The sequence below is a fragment of the Pseudochaenichthys georgianus genome, chromosome 1 (assembly GCF_902827115.2).
Source record: "Pseudochaenichthys georgianus chromosome 1, fPseGeo1.2, whole genome shotgun sequence".
Lineage (NCBI taxonomy): Eukaryota > Metazoa > Chordata > Actinopteri > Perciformes > Channichthyidae > Pseudochaenichthys > Pseudochaenichthys georgianus.
Genome location: NC_047503.1, coordinates 6675220 through 6699193, shown reverse-complemented (window position 1 = coordinate 6699193; position 23974 = coordinate 6675220). Strand labels below are relative to the sequence as shown.

At 41.2% G+C, this 23974-nt stretch overlaps 1 protein-coding gene across 1 annotated transcript in view; it reads right to left on the bottom strand.

Annotated features, from left to right (window-relative positions):
• Window positions 1-23002, bottom strand: part of LOC117440617 (FERM and PDZ domain-containing protein 1) — an 80238-nt gene extending 57236 nt beyond the window's left edge. The window contains exons 1-2 of the mRNA XM_034076886.2: window positions 22940-23002; window positions 2836-2949 (exon numbers count right to left, since the gene is read on the bottom strand). The gene's annotated coding sequence lies outside the window, so the exon portion shown is untranslated. The remainder of the gene's footprint in view (window positions 1-2835; window positions 2950-22939) is intronic.
• Window positions 23003-23974: the final 972 nt, after the last annotated feature.

Here is a 23974-nt window from a genome sequence, read left to right as displayed (position 1 = left end):
CTTTTTGAACTCTGCCTTGCCCCCGGGCCGTCCGCCCGAGATCCCTTCCTGGTCCTCTGCTGTGCCCCTGGGCGGTCAGCTCAGTCCCGTCCTCCTGACCCCCTCCACCCACCCTGGTGGCCTAGTGATGTTTTCTCCTCCCTCCTCACCTGTGTCTTGTTTGTGTGATTAGTCTTGTGTGTATTTAAGTTCTGGTTTTTCTGTCTGTCTATGTCGGTTCGTCTTGTGTTGTGAGTAAGTCTCCGATGAGTGTTCTGTTATAGCCTTGAAATAAAGGAATGTTCACTTTAATCTGCATTTGGGTCCTGCCTGCTTCAAACACCGTAACATCTTCTCTATCAGTACATTATGCATTTCACACAAACTCAATGTACAACAAATATTTGAAACCCCTGTCACACACAAAACATGAACACTTTTATGAAGAAATTGTGTGGTATATTACCTTACCGTTACCTTTAAATGTGCTCACTTAATGTCATGTTTTGAACACTGTTCTAGTACTAATCTGGTTATTATAACAGTATGTGGGAGATATGTGCAAAAATAATCATTTAAAATTCAATTGAAAAATAATGAGCTGTGTTGTCCCTGTACCAATCATGAGAGCAGTGTGTTAAAGGTCTCATGTCATGCTTTTCCGGTTATTAACCGTCCCCTTGTGTGTTATGTAGCTTTTCTTTCATGTAAACTGTCTGCAAAGTCACAAACCCTCAAAGTACACCCTGTAGCGAGTAAAACTCTAACACAGAAAATACCTCTCTATGCTGCCCCAGAACGCCTCGTTGGAGATGTATCTTTTCCATTTTTTTCCCTTCCTGGTCACTGTGACGTAACGACGACCCAAATGGACCCATTGGTCCAAATGGACCAATCCGCGGAGCCGTTACGTTACGTCCGCGGAGCCGTTACGTAAACACACACTCAACCTTTTCTCAGCTGCAGCTCCGCTGATTTCTCAGCCTGAGACGGCGGGACGCGGCAAGGCTGTGAGTCTGTGTGTGAGCACACACACAGACTCACAGCCAGGCTGCGGGTGTGTGCTCGGGCTGGTTTCGGGCTGGGTTTAGCTATTTATCGCTGTCTCGCCGACCCCACACAGCATCTAGGAAACCACACCAGTAAGCCAGCTCACACTGTCCGCTCCTCGCAACGCCCCGCCAACACGGCACCCAGACCCCACGAAGCATTCTCATCTGTTTGTCATTACTGGTGTCATTTTCTGGTTGCTAACAAACACCATTGTAACACATAATCACTGATGTCCCGCTGTAATGGTGGTGGACTCATCAGAACAGAATGGGCGAGCTGACCAATCAGAGCACACTGGGCTCACAGGGAGGGGGGGGCAGGAGCTCCAACAAGGCGTTTAGGACGGAGAGTGAATACACATGCTACAGAGATGATGTATGAGAAACCAATGTGAGTTTGGAACATTGAACAATATAAATCTATTCTAGTAGACCTCAACAATGGAATTATGATCAGTAGAAATGGCCATGACATGGGACCTTTAATACAGTAAATGTCATCATATATTAACAGAACTATTATTTTGGATCTTCAAAATGACACCCCAACAAACCATGTTGGTATCCTGACAGAAATCTGTGGAAGTTTTTTTGGAATGAAACTGGAATGTCTTGTTTTCATATTTTATGATATCACCCTAAAATAATAAATCCATTACTGGTTAATCGATCGTGAAGGCTGCTCTCTATGATGGATAAAAGGGAAATAGGTCTTTAATGAAGCCTTTTTTGGCACCCCTTGATGTACCGCAGTACAGTAGAGTCTGTGAGGGGAACACTCATTGAAGCAAAAATAAATAAGGGGGGTAAATGGTCGTCCACCATTCAGAAGGACAGTGGTTTCATCTCCAGCAATTGCAGCACACGTGTGTGTGTTTTTGCGCGCGATTTTGAACCCCAAATTGCTTCCGTAGGCAAACGGTCTAGAGATACCATGCAAGTCGCTTTGGATAAAAGTGTCAGCTCAATGACAAATAATTTAATGTAATATCCAAATATTTGTCCATTTCCTAATTATTATATATATATTCCTTGAGTCAGTAAAGTTTCACACATAAAACACTCAAATATCTTTTGATAAAAATAATCCTAGTTTTTGAATAATGTTGTGTGAAGTTGATTACTCACTGTATGCTGCAATGTATCTGACACATACAATAATGAAATGTTATGCAGCCACTCAAAATTGTTGTCAAAATGGTGAACTATAATCGTTCACCCAAGCCTAGCCTAAAGCTAATGTAAAAAGTCCTGATCTCCGATGTAAAGCTTTTGCTCTTGATATAATTATGTAACACCTAGACATGCTCCTTATGGCTTCTCTGTTGCACAGGTATGGCAAACTGCTCAAGTAAAATGAGAAATTGCCAGTGAAAATGGCACTCCATGCAGTACTGTATGTACCTCCTGGAAGTTGAATTTCCATAAGCCAATAAAACAACATATGCATACAGCATGTTTTACTCAAATCTTGATACACAACTTTTGCATAATGCTCTGAATGCACACACACATGGACACACAAGGCATGCAAATGGGATTAAAGAGTGTCTGCAGGGAGTTTGTGCGTCACTCCCGCTGAGCCAGATTACACTGAGCTCACCTCCACCTCACAGGTCTGTTTAGGGAACAGTCTGGCTAAAAGGGTAACACAGACGGTGTGTGTGTCTCTCATGGTCTGTCCGTCTCACTCTTTCCTTATACCACTCTGTAAATCCTTTAATCTTGTCATCTTGCGTTCTATGTACACATACAAAGGAATTGTGTGTCCCATTTGTATTTAGAGACACACTGACGCACATACCTGCTCTCTGCCCTGTGTATCAGGGCTCCATGAAGGCGCCGGTTACAGTGCCGCTCTGCTTTCTCTCCGTCCATCGTTCTTCTGAAGAGGATCAGCGTGACGTGTCTTCATCTCCTGAGGGCAAACGTAGTGTCAGATTCAGGATTTAGAGTGTGCTTAGGGCTGCTTCAGTCTGGGAGAAACAGCATATTTCGTCAGATTGATAGATGGGACACCTTCAGACAGATAGACGCAGGGGAATCAGGATTATCAGTGGACTTGGGCTGTACTGAATGTCTTTTTTTTCATTCAAAGCTTCTTTTGAGGTTTTCCAGTAAAGCTTTGAATGTCATCCAATTTTAGGATGGCATCACCCTAAAACATTTTAAAGTGACATATCGTTCTGGTAAACCGTCCCGTTAATAAAAGTGTGTGCTTCCCTTTATTGCAGGAAGCAGGGACAATGTTGAATTTAAACGCCTGCACACATGGATTGGAGAACATTGGGTTCAATACAAAAACTTGCTGTGAATTTTGTCAAATATTACATCTATATTTTTCAGTAAACTTAACTTTTAGACCTAGTGTTTATTGGGAATGATTGGATCACAAAAGTTGGAAACATTCCTAAGCCAACGCTGGAATCTAATTCTATAAATAGGATAATATTATTATATCACTATATCCTAATCTGCAACTGTACAGAAATACAGGCCTTAAACACGATGAATATACATGAAAAACATTGCACTAGTAATCACAGTAACTACTGTATGGTATCATATTATATTACTATATATATTGATATTATGTTAATAATACACATATGATAATATTGTGATTGTACAGTTATGGCTACAGACTCTCTCTCCACATGAACACTATTTTGATAGACTTAATAAGATCTGTGGCAAACACATGTGTATGATACTTACACATAGTTGCATGGGTATGCCTCACCACAGCTAAGCTAAAGGCAGACTGTTTGACGTGATGGCTTTCCTTGTTAGCAACTACGCTTTGTACGACACATTATAAACGGGGCATTTACTGACATATTTTTTGTCGTAAGAACAAAACATGAAAATATTTTCATTGTTATCTTATTGCAGACTGAAAAAACACATTCGAAACTGTAGACTTCGAGACCAGGGAATGGAAGGGCTAAAAATGCTGACTCATCTCCAGGTTTTAGGACTCATTCCAACACCACTCTTTTGTCACAGAGATGGAGATAAATAATAATACAAACAAGCAAAGAGAGGGAACAGAGAAGGAGTGAAAGGAGGAAACACTGTAGATGGAAAATGAGTAGATGAAAAAGACAAAGAGGAAAGGGAACTTTGTCATGAGGAAGTTGATGGACATGCAGATGACAGCAAAAAGGAAATGAAAGGGGGATCAAAAGAGGGACAGCAGTGAAGTTAGTCCTGGGAGGAAAACAGAGACAGACAAGGCGAACAAAACAGCATGACGGGCCTGCTTGGCTGTTTGTGGAGTCCCACTTGCCCCTGCTCTGCTCCAAACGCCATCCATATTTAATGAGGCCATACAAAGCCCTGGGAAAAGAGATGCTGGGAAGTCTTCTGCAACCCCCCCACCCCATCCCTCCCACTCAAAGACTCAACCGCCAGTACTTTTCTTTCACTGAATTTCTGAATACCTCTTTTTTGATCAATAAATCTAGTTTTTTTTCAAGTATAATTTTAATACATAATTCAGCCTTAACAAAGATTGTGCTTCATGCTATTAGAATATTGCATAAGTCCATATTGCAATTTAGCTAAAATGTAGACAGTTGTGCAGCCCTAGCGTTTCAATACAGGGTGTTTAGCAAGTACTCAGAACAAAGCTCAGCATGTGGCCGCCAACGGAGTTTTAATATTAGTCTTGTGCATTACAGAACTACTGCTTAAAAAACAGGGCTGGGGAGAATCAGCTGTGTTCTCTCATCTATAACGTAACAGCATGCATGTGTGCTGCCATTCTCTTTGTCTGTCTTGTACCCACTCACATTCAAAAACAAATTGAGACACATGCTCTATGTCAGGGGTTCCCAACCTTTTCCCAAGAGCCCCCCCAAATGACTCCTGTTGGAATTTGCGGGGGGGGGGGGGGGGGGGGGGGGGGGGGGGAGCGCAACAGCGGTAATTAAAGTTTAAAAGTCTCAAAAATTCCACAACTACTGTCACAAACTGGATGAATGAAGTATTTTGTTAAAGGAGGATGAAAGCGTAATTAAGGAGCACTATTGGAGTGACTTTGATGGTTATTGGACTCAGGATTAATTCATTTGGATTCCCGCTGTATGAAGAAATTAAAGGACGGCGCGGAAGTGGAAACAATTCACAAACGGATTATACTGTTTAAAAAACATGCTCAAAGTAATCCGGATTTTGCCGATGTGTTTATGTGGATTCAAAAGTCGTAAATAATCTACAAAATGGAGGAGACCGATCTGATCGGAGCAACTGTGACAAATAATCAAACTGAAACCGGCATGGACAATGAGTTTTAAAAATATACAGAAAAGCCTGGTTTGGACACTTTACGGGCAGAAGAAACATTTCTATTAAAGAAAGAATTATACATTTCTGTCTTTTTATACTACTACTAACTGCATTGATGCAATAACATTTTGACCCAATTTGCCTGACTTGACACATGGAATAAAACATGGGCGTAGGAAGCATCCTCAATGTGGGTGAGATTTTTTTTTAAATGTTGAGGTTAAATGCGTCAATCTGGTGCACTTTGAGAGCAAAATTAGGGACTAAATCTATGGATACATCTCTCAACACTCATATGAAACAGAACTGTAGACAGATTTACTTTTTCTTTCAACATTTATTTGAACAGCAAGTGGAGGCAAAAGTGACTGCACCCAAAACAATAAACCTGCTAGCCAACTAGCCTAAACTCAGTAACAGAATGTGGGCAACATGTTCTTCTCCACAGCCGCGCGACCATAGACTGTGCGCGCGACCTCTGAGTCGACGTCACTTCCCCCTTTTCTATCCTACGGGTACAGCAACTCCTCCTGAACCCCCCCCCCCCCCTATGCAAACCCCTCCCTCTGAACCCAGGGCTTGCTACAATACTGTATACTGTATACACAAACTATACAAAAACGCCTTTACGCTTTGGAGCTTGTTTATCCATCTGTAAGCAACTGCCAGCTAGGTCTCTCAGTCACTCACTCCTGATCGTTCAATGCGCAGTGACAGCTGCTACGGAGCTGTCACTGCACACCCCTCCAGGGAGTGGCCGGATCACTTACAAATGTGGGCCGGTAGGATTTAGGCATAAAAAAAATAAAAATGTACTTTTTTTGTTTTTGTTGGCCCTCCGGCCCACGCACAGCACCGGCCCACCGGGAAAACTCCCGGTATTCCCAATGGCCAGTCCGCCCCTGCACTGCTCTATGTGATTTTGTCCCGCTGTACGCATGTGTCTATGTGCAACCGAGTGTTTGATTTTAAGAGCGTATGTATGTTTTTATTATGCGAGTGGAGTTTGTGTACAGTATGTATGCATGTGTGTGTGTGTGTGTGTGTGTGTGTGTGTGTGTGTGTGTGTGTGTGTGTGTGTGTGTGTGTGTGTGTGTGTGTGTGTGTGTGTGTGTGTGTGTGTGTGTGTGTAAAGGCCCTGACACACCAAGCAGTCACCAGAGGACTAGCCGACGCTGAAGTCGGTTGTTGCCTGGCTGTGTTCTCCTGCGTTTTGGCCATGTGTCGCACGGGAACACACCGCACCGACTTCAGTGCATGAGTGGCAATAACTCTCCTTACCAGCAGGCGGCGGTAGTGTGTATACGTCATTCAAAAGAGGCAACAACCGGAAGACAGAGAAGAAGAAGAGTATCTTTTCTCCGTAATATCATACGGAGCTGGCCTCTCCTGGATCAAGGTGATGAGCAGGTCTTCGTTTGCATCATTCCAGATCGCCATGATGAGATGAAAATGAATAGCAGTCTGTGTGTGCCTTCTTAAATCGTTTGTTTACGTCCCTCACTTCCGCTTCGCTTCTCATGCACTGATTTGCTAGCTGAACAGCCAATCAGAGTGATTATTTGGTCCGACTGCCAGACCCGATGCATGGCCGATTCAACATGTTGAATCGGCCATGCATCGGGTCTGGCAGTCCAAATAAGGCGTGTCACGGTCGACGGTGCGGGACACACCAACCTGACTACGGCGCCGCGAATGCCCGACAGCCTCTGACGGCCTCTGACTCCCAAAATCGGGTTGGTGTGTCAGGGCCTTTAGTCAAGAGTGCTGCGTGCATCAATAATGTATCTAGATAATGTAGCCGCTTCACTCTACCAGGAACAACTAACAGGCATACCGACGCTCAGAGGAAGACAGAGAATGAGGGGGAAAGCCGAGAGAAGGAGACAAAAACACATGAGGAAGCAGGGAGGAAAGATGAGGAAGTTAAAATTTGAGCAATGATACAAAAATTAATGGTGAAGAAACCTTAAGGACAATAAAGACACATTTCTTATTAAACTCCAGTCAGTATATAACAACTTAATTGCACATTTACAGGCTGTACCCCTATAAATACATTTTAGAGCCTTGGTGTAACCTTTCCTGCTTTATTACCAATGGAAAAAACTAAATCCCATAGTACATTTACTACTAGAGGTGTAACGGTTCACATAATTCACGGTGCAGTATGTACCTCGGTTTGGGGGTCACGGTTCGGTACAACAAGAAAAAGCAAAAAAAAGTCCCAAATGCATAATTCCAGGTTTGTTGTTAATTATTTTTGAACAGCAGTGCAAGTTTCAGTATACAAATAAGGAACTCTAACATTTTGAATAATTAACCGTATTACACAGTTAAAAACAAACCACATACAGTACCACACACACTCAGATGGCCATATTATCTATAATGGCTGAAAAAGGTTTCATCAAGCTGTAAAACTAAAAAGAATGTCTTGAAAATATTACAAAAATAAATGATAAAGTGTTTCAAGGGCGCATAGCAATTGGAATATATATGCCAATAGCATCTTAAAAATAGCGGGGATCAGCTGTTGAACTGTTGTTGTCTTTCATGCTCCGATGATTGGCAAATCTGGGTGATACCTTCTGATATGATTTAGCGTGTTTGACGTGTGTTACCATTAGCATACCGCACTGCTGTCGAACAACGCCGACACACCGTCCTCGTCCGATCCACCACTCGCACTCCATCGTTATTGCAGTCCACAGGGAACCCGAAATGTTCCCACACAGCTGATTTAAACGAAGCAGGTGGGTCTTCTAGCTCCTGTGTGTTATCTGAAATCGCCATAGGGTGCGTTTCACTTCTCTTATTTTTCATTTCCTCGCTCCTCGGTCTCGGTATCACCGGAAGTTGATTTGTCTGCGCCATCTTGAGTAGCGTCCCAGTGGCCTTATTTGTGCCGGAGGATCGAGGATCAATGAGCGATAACGGAGGAGCGATAATCGAGGAACTACCAGACCATCCTCCGGTGAAATCCTCATACACTCGCCCCGCCCCCTTACTGTGTATCGCTCACTGATTGGATGATGCAGCGCATGCACTGATCTGGCTGCTGTCAGACGATCAGCTGTGCGGCATCATCACATAATACACATCAATAGTTTATACATTATTCGAATATAGGAATAGTAGATAAGATTACTTAAAATATAGTACCTTATATTTCATATTTTTTCCCTTTAGACCCTTGCGGTTTATTCTTAAAAACCCTTACCCTTACCCACCCCCCATTTTCCCTCTGCGGGTCCATGGCCTTGTAGAGGGTAACGGGGTACAGAGTCGCTTAGATAAGCGGGGGAGTGCATCTGACGAAGAGATAGGTTGTTGTGCTCCCTATCTCTGTTTCTTATCCTATATCTAATAGAACTGCTCGGGTCTTGATAGATTGAGTGGGGAAGTTCATGAGATCTTTCTAGAGGGTTATCAAGAATAACTTTTATCCAATGACCTTTCCCCTCTCTGTCTGTGTCTGTGTTTTCTCTTGTTCCGATTAACCCAGCCAAATATTTTTTCTTGTTTTGTATCTATATCTATGCCGGGATCCGGAGTCGAGGCTGATCCTCTTGCTGTAGTCCTGTGTCTTGGATCCTCTATCCCGAGTTCTGGATTAAGTCGTGGACTTCGGGTCGTGGCTGAACCTGTCTCTGCGGTCCTGCCTTGGGTCTCGCCATGCTGCTTCCCTGATGGCTTCCACAGGATTGTAGCTGACATCCTCGTGGATTCATCTTCTCATTACAGACACATGCATTTCCTAACATTCGGTCTATATGCTGTAAAATGTATTATCTTTTCGATTTACACACGGCATCTATTGCACGTCTGTCCGTCCTGGGAGAGGGATCCCTCCTCTGTTGCTCTCCCTGAGGTTTCTCCCATTGTTTCCCCTTAAACTGTGGGTTTTCTCTGGAAGTTTTTCCTTGTACGATGTGAGGGTCTAAGGATAGAGGGTGTCGTTTTTCTCATACTGATATTCTGAACAATCTGTGCTGTTGTATTTGCTGTAAAGTGTCTCTACTGTAGGCTATTTTTATTATATGTACAGCACTTTGGCTCGACCAAAAATCGTTTATAAATGTTCTATATAAATAAAACTTGATTTGATTTGATCACAAACGGACGTGGCTTCACGTGACACTCCGGAGAAAACGACGTCCCATTTCTCTTAAAACTCATTTCCCTGCTTCTCGTGGTTTCCTTGCGTCTCTCCATGCTTCCCTGGTGGCAGGGACTAGTCGCAGGGAAACGACGCAAGTGAGGGACGCAAGGAATCCATTTAACCGAAGTGAAACGCACCCATACTAACTTTTCTTCTTCTTGTATTGTGTTCGTTTTGTTGTGTTTTCTTCTTGTTCTTCATTTGTTGTTTAAGGGCGGCAGGCAAACAGCTTTTAGGCGCAATACCGCCCCCTGGATTATATATAGTGTAATGGATACTGCCCTGAGTTAGTGACAGACTTTTTTCCCTTCCTAAAAAAAGGCGTATTCGTCGTGTGACATGTGACGTTCGAACCGTGACGATTCGGGACGAATACGGATACCGTTACACCCCTATTTACTACCACTCACTTTATTGGTAATTTCTTTTGCACTTTGATCACCTGCTAAGAATCCTTCTCACTCCCTCTTATGACCACACACTTTCTTAAAATGTACTTTTAAGATTTTATTCTTCAATTTCTATTACAGAAACCTTTAAAGAGCTGTCCATTTATTGATGCATAGAGACATAACATTGCAAGATAAGCTCTCTGTTCTACTGAAACAAGTAGATTAAAGGCTCTGCTCACACACAAAGGTGTGTTCAATTTAGTTCATTTGCATTTGGATGGACATAAAATAAGGCTTTGAAGGAGCTTTAAGTCTTATTAAAAAATGACATTACATTTTAGCTACATTGCCGAAAGCTTTGTATCAAATGTATCATCAGTAAACTGACCACATCACTGTTATGATTACAAACTCAACTTCAGTGACTGCTTCGGGATATATTCCTAACCTGTCACTACTGATCTGGGAGTGAAGACATAGCCCCCGCTGATGATTCACACTTAAAAGTCAGCCTTTAACCACACTGCAGTGTGAGAAAAAGTTTTTAGAGAGTACTTGTCCATGGACAAGTGAGTTTGGCAATTTACTTGTCCGAATACATTTTTCACTTGTCCAGAATGGACAAAAATTGGGGCCACTGGAATCTTCTTCTTCGTCATCGTATTTTACATTTTCCCACGGTTTTTACGACACCGCTAACGTAAGTGAGCGGTAAGCTTTTAATGCATCACACATAGGGTTGGGTATCGTTTTGATTTTAACGATTCCGGTTCTGCTTTTCGATTCCGGTTATTTTTGGTTCTCGATTCCGGTTCTTTGAGAGGGTCAAAATAAGTCCCATGACAAACTGGGAGAAAAATATATTTATGAAAACATTAAGTCAAATCTGTATTTCTATTTACAAATCACTTCATACTGTTGAATTTCTTACAGTTATTGAATACAATTATATAAAAATAATCTCTGCATTGTTTAGTTAGTTCTAAGTGGTGCAGTTTGAGAATGTACAATTGGCCCAGTCTCCTCTGATGTTACACTGCAACCTGCTTGTGAGACACAGTCCAACCACACATGTCCAACACATAGGACAAAACCTAATAATAATACATTATATTTATAGCCTATAGGCCTAGCGCTTTTCTACAACTCAAAGACACTTGCACGCTTACACATGTCCTGCAATACACATGCTGCAGCTGCCACGCTGCTCACTGTTTGTAAAAGTAAATAAATAGTATTTTCATTTCAATAATGTACTTTCTATACCCTGCTTCATAAACAATACTGACATCCCTGTGCTCCTCCGAGTCTGGGGGTCCGGGGGTGTGAGGACAGCGCGAGGACACAGACAGGGAGGCTTCTTTACTTCATAAAGGAAATGGCGGACAATATTAACAACATTAACGCTTAATAACCTTCATTATGTGTTAGAGAAAGAACATAAGAAAGTTTGACAAAGATGAGGCTGTTAAACGGGCAGCAGATCTGCTGTGTGTAGAAAGAGAGAGAGAGAAACGCTGAGCTGCACCGTGCAGCGATCAGCTGATACGGAGCATAGAGTGAGCTGCAGTCCGCGGGGCTCGGGGGCTCGGCCTCGCCTCCTGTCCTCACAACTCTTATTAATCCCGGTACCGGACAATTGTTATTTGTTCCTACTCGGAACAGAGTTTTGCTTCCCAACCCTGCCACTGTGCTACACTTCCCGCCCCGCCCCGTCTAACTGTACAGAAAGCGGCGAGATGCATTTCCTTAGGAATCGACAAGCAGAACCGAAACTAACACTTCTAAACGAACAATGGCGGACACGTACAATTTGCGAATGAGTTCTGCCTTTTGTAAACTGAATGTATCAATAATTTGTCAATAAATCAGGCCGAAAAACGTCACTTGTCCGCCGGACAAGTCAATTGAAAGATCTACTTGTCCGATATTGTAAATAACACGTCCCGGACGGTGGGACGTGTACTTTTTCGCACACTGCACTGTCAATATTACTTAATACATTGACAAGGAGTCTTTATGCTGGCTTTTTGAGAAAATTATATTTGGTATATTTGGAATAATACAGTATTTATATTTCTTTCTTTGGTCTGTTCAGCTCTTGACCTGACTATATGTTCACTAAGGCCAGCTGAGAGCAGATACAAGGAGCTTAGGAGCTGTACACACACACACACACACACACACACACACACACACACACACACACACACACACACACACACACACACACACACACACACACACACACACACACACACACACACACACACACACACACACACACACACACACACACACACACACACACACACACACACACACACACACACACACACACACACACACACACACACACACACACACACACACACACACACACCCCTAATGAACTTCTCAGGTAAATGTCCTAGCCTGATTGATACAGACAGTGTTTGACTGACATTGTAAGTATTCATGACAGTGTGTTTGGCTGTCTTTTCCCACAGTCACAGGGTGATACAGTACATGGTATCTACATGAAAGATATGTTTTACTTAAAAGGGACAGTCCACCTCAAAATCTAGAATACATTTGGATTATCTTACATGTACAGTAGGGCTGTTTATATATATATATATATCAATATTGAGGTTTGAACTGCCAGGTGGTGGATATATTGATATTATACTGTAGATGCCTTTTCTCCAAAATAATAGAATGTTTCTTTTTTCTTTAGCCACCAAGGTAACAAAAACGATTCATTTTTTATGAAAAAACATTTGATTGATTTGATGGGTGAGCCTGCTAGACGAACACCAATTATCGATGTATGGACACATATTCAAACATTAAAGTTAAGGAGTCACTTTTTTCTTGTTTATCATGATGGTACATCTGAATAAATGACTTTGGTGCCAATAGATTCTGTAAAATAAACTGAACAATTGAATTGTGGAGAACCTAACTGATCTATGTGTAGCATCATGTCTATATTGACACAAGTTGAACAATGTGGTCTGGAAAACCCTTTCAGTTTTACTCCTTTTACTGTTAATGTTGTTCATGAAGCATTATCTAAGTTAGATCCTAAGAAACCGGCCGGCCCGGACAACGTAGAACCTTTCTTTTTAAAGATAGCTGCAGATTGTATTGCTCCACCTCTCACTACTCTTTTTAACCTCTCCCTCAGCACAAATGCACTTCCAAAAGTATGGAAGTCTGCTTATGTCCTGCCTTTGCTAAAAGGAAGGGAGGAAACTATTTTAAATAACTATAGGCCAATCTCTAAATTGTCAGTTCTGGCGAAGATGCTCGAACGCCGAGTGAGTGAACAAGTAAAGGAGTTTTTATGTAAAAATGATATCCTGTCTAAACATCAGTCAGGCTTCAGAAAGCAACATAGCACCATCACTGCCACAATGAAAGTGGTGAATGACATTACGAGTATTTTAGATAATAAGCAGAGTTGTGCAGCTCTATTTGTTGATCTTTCAAAAGCGTTTGATACCGTCGATCATCGCATCTTAAAGCAGAGGCTACTCAGTGAACTACCTCTCTGAAAGGTCCCAATGTGTTCACTTTGAGGGGCTGTCTTCTGAGTGGTTAAACATTGCTAATGGTGTTCCTTAAAGGAATGGTCCACTCATTAGATAATTAATCAAAACTTCAGTATTTAGTGAAACGTTATGTTTAAACCATACCCTGAAGAAATCAGCGATATTCCCCGGTAAATAATGATTTTATAGCTCTTTTTTATCAAGACCTGTATATTCCGTCTGGCCGCCGCCATGTTTGCCATTTTCAGTAGTCACGTGATGGTCGTGACGTCATCCATGCGTTCACTTTGTCAACACACGGAAACATGGTGGAGTATTTCAGTTCGGACTCGTCAGCAGAGGAACAAGTTTTGACCAATGTGAAGAGATTGGATGGGGGAATTCATCCATACATATCAGTATGACAATACGACACCCTCTGTCCTAAGACCCTCACATCGTACAAGGAAAAACTTCCGAAGAAAACCCACAGTTTAAAGGGAACATGGGAGAAACCTCAGGGAGAGCAGCAGAGGAGGGATCCCTCTCCCAGGACAGACAGACGTGCAATAGATGCCGTGTATAAATTGAAAAGATAATACATTTGCAACATAGGTAGTCCAAATGTTTGAAAATGCATGTGTGTATAATGGGAAGATGATATAAGATACTATATGTATGCATGTAGTACCACCCTTGCTAGCGATTCCCTCTCTATAGTTTAGCATACTCAGCTTCGTTGTCCCTGGCCATAGAATCACGATTTTATGGGGCCGGAAAAACTGGGGGGAAATACACACTAGTCGGTACTACGCTATATGGAAAGGCCACCAAAAACTGTCCTGGCCTGGACGTTAAAACGGGGCTAGCCGCTGCAATGGAAATGCGCTATAACATACCTTATTCTTACTCCGAGCACTACTTCTGCTCCTCCGTCGCTTCACACTTGCAGAGGGCAATTTCTCTACTGGCCGAACTGGTGTCCTGGTCGGTGATGACACCAGAAAGACCGATGGTACTGCATCTCAATTGAGTAATGGTTGTTCTTTAAATCCCATGTTATGTTTGATCATACTCTCAGAGTAGTCGTCCGGAAATGTGAAATGTTCGCTGCATACATGAGCCTGTAAATCTCTCGGTTCGGGCCGGCCACATTTCGCTAGCCACTGCCTCCGAATGTACTTCTTATGCTTACCTTTTGGCAACAGATGGAACCGAGCATTCCGTGGATTGTTCCTATCCGAATTATGGCAATATTTCGCGATACAGTGAGGCATATTTGAATAGAGAAACTACAGTAAATAACATGGAGATCAACGTGTCTTCGAAAACCAAACGCATGGATTACGTCACGTCCGGGAAATGGCGGCGCCCACAGTGTTGATGTTATTTCGGTATATAATCAGTTTAAAATCACTGATAATGTCATCGGATTAAAAAAAAAAAAAGAGAGACTGGCAGAGACTGGTCTGTTTTATCGGATGATAATTTTTTAAAAATGAGTGTCATGAGCATACCATTCCTTTAAGGTTCTGTTTTAGGTCCACTTTTATTCTCCATCTACATCAACAGCTTAGGTGAAAATGTGGATGAAGCTACTTTACATTTGTATGCGGATTATACCTTGATGTACTGTGCAGGTCCCTCCATTAAGGAGGCAGTTGTTAAATTACAGGCTGTTTTTAACATTATTCAGACTCAGCTCGCTGAACTAAAGCTTCTTTTAAATGTTGAGAAAACCAAGGTAATGCTTTTTTCAAAAGCTAAAAAGACACCAGAGCCTGTTTTAGATATTGTTACTATCCAAGGACAAGTACTAGAAGTGGTTGCCTGTTATAAATACCTAGGTATCTGGCTTGATGATTGTCATACTTTTAAACTTCAGGTCATTAATCTGCTTAATAAGCTGAGGGTTAGACTAGGTTTATTTTTCAGAAACAAGTCCTGTTTCTCATTTGAAGCCAGGAAAAGGCTAGTCACTGTGACCTTTTTACCTGTGCTGGACTATGGTGATGTATTGTATATGAATGCACCTGCCTTTTGCCTGAACAAGTTAGATGCCGCCTATCACAGCGCACTGAGATTTGTCACAAATTGTAAAGCACTTACACATCACTGTACCCTGTATGCCAAGGCAGGTTTGCCATCACTTACTGTACGGAGGCTCAGTCATTGATACACGTTTATTTATAAAGCTTTGTTGGTAAAGTCCCGTATTATATCTGCTCTCTGATAACACAGAGAGTTGCAAGCAGCTATTGTCTGAGATCGCATGATGTAGTATTGTTAGATGTGCCAAGAGCAAGCACGGTCTTAGGTAAGACAGCTTTTATGTGCGCAGCTCCACTTGCTTGGAACAATCTTCAGCAAGAATTGAAACTGAGCAATCTCATTCCTTTGCATGTTTTTAAAGCTAGACTAAATGAAATGCTCGTTGATATGGGCACTTGTAAATGTCTATAACTATGTAAATGTATTCTGTAAATATAATGTATAATGTCCTTTATTGTTTTATGTTTCATGTGGAACCTATATGCTGCAGGTCTCCCTTGAAAAAGAGATCTATGATCTCAATGGGACCAATCTGGTTAAATAAAAGTTTGAAATGAAAATGAAAAGTTACCCGATGTCTAATTAAGACATTAGTTTAGTTTGGTTCCACCGAGACAAAGTCAATTGTTAACTATTAATACGGATATAGGAAGAATATAAATATGTGTTTGTCTTTCGGTTGAACTGTCCCTTTAAGGCCCTCTCACACTGTCCCGAAATTGACACCCGATGGACACACGAATATGGAATTGTGAATTTCGCACGAAGATGGCCCCGAACCACACACAAAGGCAACATTTACATTACATTTAAGACATACAACTGCAACGAAAGTACCAAAAACAATTATGTTACAGTACTATGATACTGTACTGATATCTTCAGACTTTGTTCTTTACTTTCTCCGTCTTTATATGTAGAAAATATTACGTTTTCTCCGTAATGTTGTTTCCATAACAACAACAATTTCCTGTCAACTGTCCTTCAAAATAATATATTCTATCCTTTTTAGTTTCACAGAACACAAATTGGGTTATTTACATAATATATTTACATGATTTTGTTGTGCAATAAAACAACCCGATGGACACACGATAAAGGAAATGTTCAAATTCGGCTGTGATCGTAGCAACATCGGGCCATTCGTGAGGGCATCTTAAGTCATCGTATGACCGCTGGCGGAGTTTCTCAGGCTCCGGCAGCAACTTCGTGAGCGGAGGCAAAATCTTTGGCATGCCAAAAAATTGCCGAAGGACCTTGCTAAGGTTCATTTTCGTGTTGAATTCGTGTGTCAATTTTGCCCTTCGTAAGGCCATTGTGAGGGCATCTTGTTATCATCGGTGCCATCGGGCATTCGCCCCGATCAGAGTGAGTGTGAATGCACTGATGATAACACAAAGATGACACGACTTGACAAGATGCCCTCACGAGTGCCTTACGAAGTTGCCGCTCACGAAGTTGCTGCCGGAGCCTGAGAAACTCCACCGGCGGTCATACGATGGCTTAGATGCCCTACGATCACAGCCGAATTTGAACATTTCCTTTATCGTGTGTCCATCGGGTGTCAATTTCGGGACAGTGTGACAGGGCCTTTAAGGATAACATTTAGAGAGATTTTCAAGATTTGTGTTTTATACGCAGTGTCAGAAAGAGTGAAGGTTTGGATGATATGTTGCACTCTCTCATTAGTTGATTCATAATTCATTTCAGTTTATAAAGTTAAGTGTTTGGCTTTGATTCAGAGAACACATTTATCTTCGATCTCCACTTAGTCAATACTCTAAATGGGTGTTTGTGGTAAATAATTAAATAGGGTAAGAGCTAACTGGTGCTAGCATATTTATCCATGTGTAGCCAATGTTTTAAACCCTGTTTCTAGACATCATGTGGGCATTGTGATGGTGTCTGATAACTCATGAGGGAATTAATTTATCACATTCGCTTTTTGGATTCTGACCAATCCCCAGCTGAAGTGGGCAATATTTAAATGTAATTCACATGAGTTATATTAGGTAGTAAGTTAGTACTTTGGGTACCAAGCTAGCTTACAGACACATGCATTTCCTAACATTCGGTCTATATGCTGTAAAATGTATTATCTCTTCGATTTACACACGGCATCTATTGCACGTCTGTCCGTCCTGGGAAAGGGATCCCTCCTCTGTTGCTCTCCCTGAGGTTTCTCCCATTTTTTCCCCTTAAACTGTGGGTTTTCTCTGGAAGTTTTTCCTTGTACGATGTGAGGGTCTAAGGATAGAGGGTGTCGTTTTTCTCATACTGATATTCTGAACAATCTGTGCTGTTGTATTTGCTGTAAAGTGTCTCTACTGTAGGCGATTTTTATTATATGTACAGCACTTTGGCTCGACTAAAAATCGTTTATAAATGTGCTATATAAATAAAACCTGATTTGATTTGATTTACTGAAACCAAAGATATGCAAGATAGTTGAGTTGAGTTTGCAAGCACTGGTTACTCTCATGTTCACTGGATGTAGCTCTGTGTGAGCAGTGGATTCTGTACGGAGGAAGCAGCAACATATGTTTTATACTTCTAAAAATGTAAACGTAAGTATAATGGTACGCTATATTTAGAATAGTTTTACAGTTACACCGCTTTACATTGGTGTCAGACAGCCCTTTTTGTCAAGCAACTGACACTATAGTCTCTCTTCAAAGCTCCTTTGAGAAATATAGTTAATTGACCTACCTTACAGTATACGGACGTTGCTGATAAAATGACTTGCCTTTGATCTTCTGAGATGCCTATTGCCTACTCTGCACTAAAAGCGCTTAAATAACTATTTCTGCTAAAGTTTGAAAACTCACTAATCAGGAGCTTCAGACTGAAAGCACTATATAGAGATTATGGTTGAAGCTTTTAGACCTATTGAGAGCAGTTACTCTTAGGTGCTGTTTACACGCGAACGCAAACGGTTGTATCCGCTACTTTTCTCTTTCCTATAGCCCGTTCGTTCACATGAGCAGTGGCGTTTTTATATGTACAAAAGTGGTGGGGCACAACAAACTTAGATGTCTATATATAAGCTTCTGCAGTGACGTGCAGTGAGGTTCATGGCTGGTGAGGCACTGGCACTGACTCTTCAGGTTTACAAACATTATATTTTGACCTAAATCAAAATATAATATTATTTTCAAAAGCGTTTTTAGTCTGATGCTTCGATTAATTTTAAACAGACAGTTCAACAAAAGGATACCCAAAAAAATGAATGTTATCCTTTAAATATTGAATTGTTCTCTCTTAGTAAGATCCCATTTTCAATACAATTGCGGTCTTACCTTGACTTGAAGATGAAGTCCATTTGCCTATCCTTCTGGACAAAAATCTCTATTACTTTTTTGTCCTCCTTATCTTCTTCTAGTTTCAAAAGTCGAATCATAAATCTAATCGATAGATTTATGATTCGAAAATGATAAAAGTAGGGTAGACATGTGGATATTATCCGGCTGAACAAAACGTGCATTTATCTAACAGGTACGTTTCCCACAGATCTTATTTCGAGCTATTTTCTAAAATCCTATGGAGAAATCTCATTGCTTTTTTGTGGAGGGAAGCCATGCGCAGCTTACTTCCGGGTTTTAGGACGCGTCTCTCGTCTCCTCTTCACACACCACACTTTTCGCGGCACACGTACTTACAGCCAATCAGCTCTGAATTATGTGAGATGACGTATGGTGGGGATGGCAGCTATATGCCCCTATGGTCATTATTTGTTTGCCTCACACATTAAATAGGAAAATACTCCGAGCATGTGCAGTGTAGTTTTTACAGTCACCATTCATTTAGACAGTGAGAGGGAGGGGCATGATCGGGTTTTGTTCCACATGGCTCTAAACAGCTCAATAGGCACACACTGTAGACACTAATTAGAAGAACACAGACTAAAACAGCAGTGTACAGACGAATCAGATGATTAAACATGATCTTAAAATATATTTTATATATATATATATATATATTTTTTTTTAATCATTATTTTTAATACTTTCTGCTGACACTAGGTGGGGCTGTCGCCACTGCACACGAGGCCGTAACGGAAACGCGGCAACGGACCCCGCAAACGATAATGGGTCCCAAGTGGATAGATCTGCAAACGGAACGCTCTGGGGGGCCAAACGGCTCCGTGTGTACGCCCTATACGATCATTTTCTGATAACGGTGAAGCCATAGCCCCACCTCTCCCCACCTCTGCTGCTCACTGCTGTAGCAGTAGCAGTAGCTACTAGCAGTAGCTACTGTCAGTAGCTACTGCTACTGCTACTGACCATGCTACAGATGTTAGTGCAAAATCTACAGCTCCTCTACCACAACCATCAGCAACAAGTGGACATGTTGCTAAATCCACCGCGGGGCATAAACATAAGGGCAACCATGGCAACCATGCTCGGGGGTCTTCTTCACTGCTTTTGTGGCAGAAGTACAGCGCCACTTACAGGCCCGGCATATGTACTACAGCGTCTCCAGCGCTCCCGAGCGGTCTCATGTGAACGGAATACTTTTTTGATATCGTATTCGGTTCGTTTGCGTTTTGTATGCGTTTGCGAGCAAATGGGGTCTTAGTCTCTTTAGAAGTAGCGGTTGTTTGTACACATTACATTCAAATGCATTGGCCTCCTCTGTAGGTCAACCAGGGTTATGGTGTTGAGACAGTGAAAGTCAAACCAAGATTTACTCTCCTTTTGGAACAAGCCATGTCTGCTGTTCTGGCATCTATGTGACACTAGATCATACAGAGATCTTTGTCTGCATAATTTTTAAGGAAAATCCTACTCATAGTGTCTTTAACATCCTCAATATGTAGAGACAATTTTAAATGGATGTACCTCTTAAATTATTCAGGTTCTAAAAGTAACCAGAGTATATCCAAATTGGAAGTGTCACGTTTAGTTTTGGGGTTAAAAGTTCAATATGTCATTACTTCTGGTTAGGGATATAATGTAACTATAGGTTAATAAAGCTGTGTAAAGCTGTGAGTCTGTGACGGTGAAGAGGGAGCTGAGGGGGATTTGGTTAAATCAGATACGCCAAAGCTCAACAATGTGCATATTCATGTCAAGCTCTATTAAAACATTGATTTTGAAAAGCATACTAATTAAGCATACTTTTAAACTTTACTATCATTATAAATAATGCAATGCCAATGGGCCTTTCAAGTATATCCACACATCATATATGTCAGAATGTGTGCAGCCTTGTGTGTGCGTCTGTGTACTGTACTGTATGTTTTTGTGTGCACTAACGTACAAAGAGGTTGACAGACACACCCCAAGTTTTCGCTCAGTATTAAACTTGACAAATACGAACCATCGAAAATGTAGCTAAGCCTAAAAATAACGTCATAAATTAGTAAACGCTTCAGAACGCAGGCGGCCTCATATTCTTCTTCTTCTGTTTCAATACTGCTCTAAGTGTCAGGGCTCACTTTGTATTCACGTTGAAACACAGATACATGTACAGTACACTGTGTTATAAATATTGGCAAATACACCTAACATGGAGATAGAGCCAAGCCATATACATAGCAGTAGAATGTGCCACTCATTAGCATGTTACAATAACATCATCACTTGTTTTAGCAAACTTGCACATTGTGTCACCATTGTCTTGAAAGATTTTGTTAATTTCTTATTGCACTATTTTCACTTGTTTTCATGTTTTAACTATATTATATATTGCACTGTTTGAAATGCCTTAGATTTGCATAGCCAAACTAGGTTGAAGCCATTGTGCATATGACAATAAAGCCTTTGAACCTTTGTACAGGATGTGTTTCAGGGGGATGATGCAGCAAAATAAGTGGAGCAACATAATACTGTAAGATGCATACTGTAGTAGTGTGTATCTGAGTGTGTCTGTGTGCACATAATAGGTGTTTTTGTGTGTGATTGTGCAAGTTCCATGGTTGAAGTGATGCATTAGTAAAACAAATTCTGAATACACACGGACTACGTACTGTTGGTCCATTCGTTAATTCTTTAACAGTAGTTGAATATAGAAAATGACTGAGTCATTTGCTTTAAAAGGAGTCAGGGAATGCCTCAGTCTGTTTGTATCTAAACCAGGGGTGTCAAACTCAAGGCCCGGGGGCCAAATCCGGCCTGCAACTTCATTTTATGTGGACCGCAAGAGCTTGCAAAGAATATAATACGTTTATTATACGGTTACATGCTACTTTACAGTATATCTATGTTCATTTTAATTAATTTCTTATTTTATAGTTATTTCTCTTTTTTTTTTATATCTTTGATTTATCCTTAATTTGATTAATTTGTGAGAATCTGTGCTGCCCTGTTTTTCAATCTTACCCTGTTGCTGTTAAACTACTGAATTTCCCCACAGGGATTAATAAAGGTCCATCTTATCTTATTTTACAGAAGCATGTTGCCCATAAACTATATGTCCCACAATGCATCTCATTTTGTGACATGCCACTGAAGAGACTTGCAATTATTTGCCCTAGACTTCTGCTTTCAGACGTAGTTAATTACTAAGTCATTACCCTATCCAATAATAATCCAATGCAGAGGCAATAATATAATATATTATTTCCTATATATTATGTATTTATATATATGTATATTTATATAGTTACAACCGGCCCTTTGAATGCAACCATAATGCTAATGTGGCTCACGATGAAATTGAGTTTGACACCCCTGATCTAAGCTGACTGGATTGAGACATGTGGAACACGAGGACTTCATCCCTGATACCTTCCATTCCCCTTACACAAATCCCTTTTATCAACCTGCCACCTCCCCCCCATGAGCACCCTTCATCATATTATTCAATAGATATAGCCTACAATAGATTCACTCTATTCAATAGATATTCTCTAGATATATATCCTTCACTATTGATATGTATATCACTATCATGTACCACTTTTGTTATCTTCTACTGTTGATATGTAAAGCTTCTATTACTTTTAATGAATGTGCAATGTCTTATCTACATGCTGCTGTGAAGTATATCGTGCATAATATGACTTAAACCGTAAAATGGGAGGGTAGTAACATGTGTCTGTCTCTACCCATTAGCTGGAGTACTGTTAGAGAAGAGTAGCAGGTATGTTCTCACTGTTGTGAATTAGAGGTATTGGCAATTAGCTGTAATGGCAAATGTCGAGAAGGCTTTTCTCAATTAGGGCATACGTTTGAAAGCTAAACTCGTCAAGTTGGTTTTCATTTACAATTTCTCTATGTTTTTACAGTTCAATACATTTGAGTTTATTATCTATATTACAGTGAACTGGTGTAAAAGAAAAGCAGTTTGACCGTTCATTTTTGGCTTTTTTCGTTGTTGTTTTTAAAGTGTGGCGTTTGTCTGGCTAATAAAGCAACGTCATTTGCTTTGCTAGCTCGCAGTGAGGCACTAACAAATACAGACAGGAATCTATTTTGGGCACGGTGTGTCTGGTTGTTATTCCGTGTAGTTGGCTGTGATAATCAGGTGTAAAGACATTACCGAGCAGCGGGTATCTCCTCTCTAATCCCCTCCTGCTTCCAGCGCGCAGGGCGAGCCGTCCAGACCGTCCTGGATGTGGAACTTCGAAAAGCGCCACAAGAAAATACGTCGCACCTTCCAGCGACAAGTCAGTTATCCATCACCTGGCGTTTAGGAAGCGCGAGGTCGACGTCCCTGTAAAGTGCGATGCAAAGAGTCCCAGCGTGTGCAGGTGACACAGGCGGATTAAACGACTGTAATTCTCTCTCGCGCGCTCTTCCTTTCTTTCCACCTCTCTCTCTTCCTTTATTTCCACCGCTCTCTCTCTCTCTCTCTGTCTCCGTCTCCGTCTCTCTCTCTCTTTCTCTCGGTACTCTCGCTTCATAAAGGGAAAACCAACAGTGGAGATCAGACGGACCGCGCGCGAGCTGTTGTTTACACACCTGGGTGTTTCGCGATCTGCGTTTGTAATGCGCGTACGTGTGAGCGTGCATGCCGTGCTCGTGTGGACCACAACAGCCGTAGGCAACCTGCTCGAATGTTCAAATAATGACTTAACGTTAAATATCCTACATGTTCTCGCTTCAGAAAGAGACAAACACACATATCACATGTATCAGAATATCAGTATGTCACTTTCACTATAAACTGCACCATATGTGGTCAAACCACAGGTAGATAGATGGATAGATGGATAGGTAGCTATCTAACTAGCTATCTGATAGATAGATAGATAGATACATAGATTAGATAGAAAGATAAATAGATTTGTAACTGACCAATGTCGCCCCCTGCTGGCATCATTGGTTCACTGCATCTCTCAGCTTTCTACATTGTTCATGGAAGTAATTACATAGCTTTTTTAAAAGACGGTTAGAGTGTGTTTTACCCAAACACACACAAAACAATCTTAATGAAAAAAGAATAAATACATTAAAACAGACAAATTAAAGACAGATGTAAATAAACAAACACAATCATAAGACAAGGACGGAAAGCTACAAAAAGGTTTGACCATGAAGATGGGTTTGTCAGAAGGCGCTTAAACACAAATCC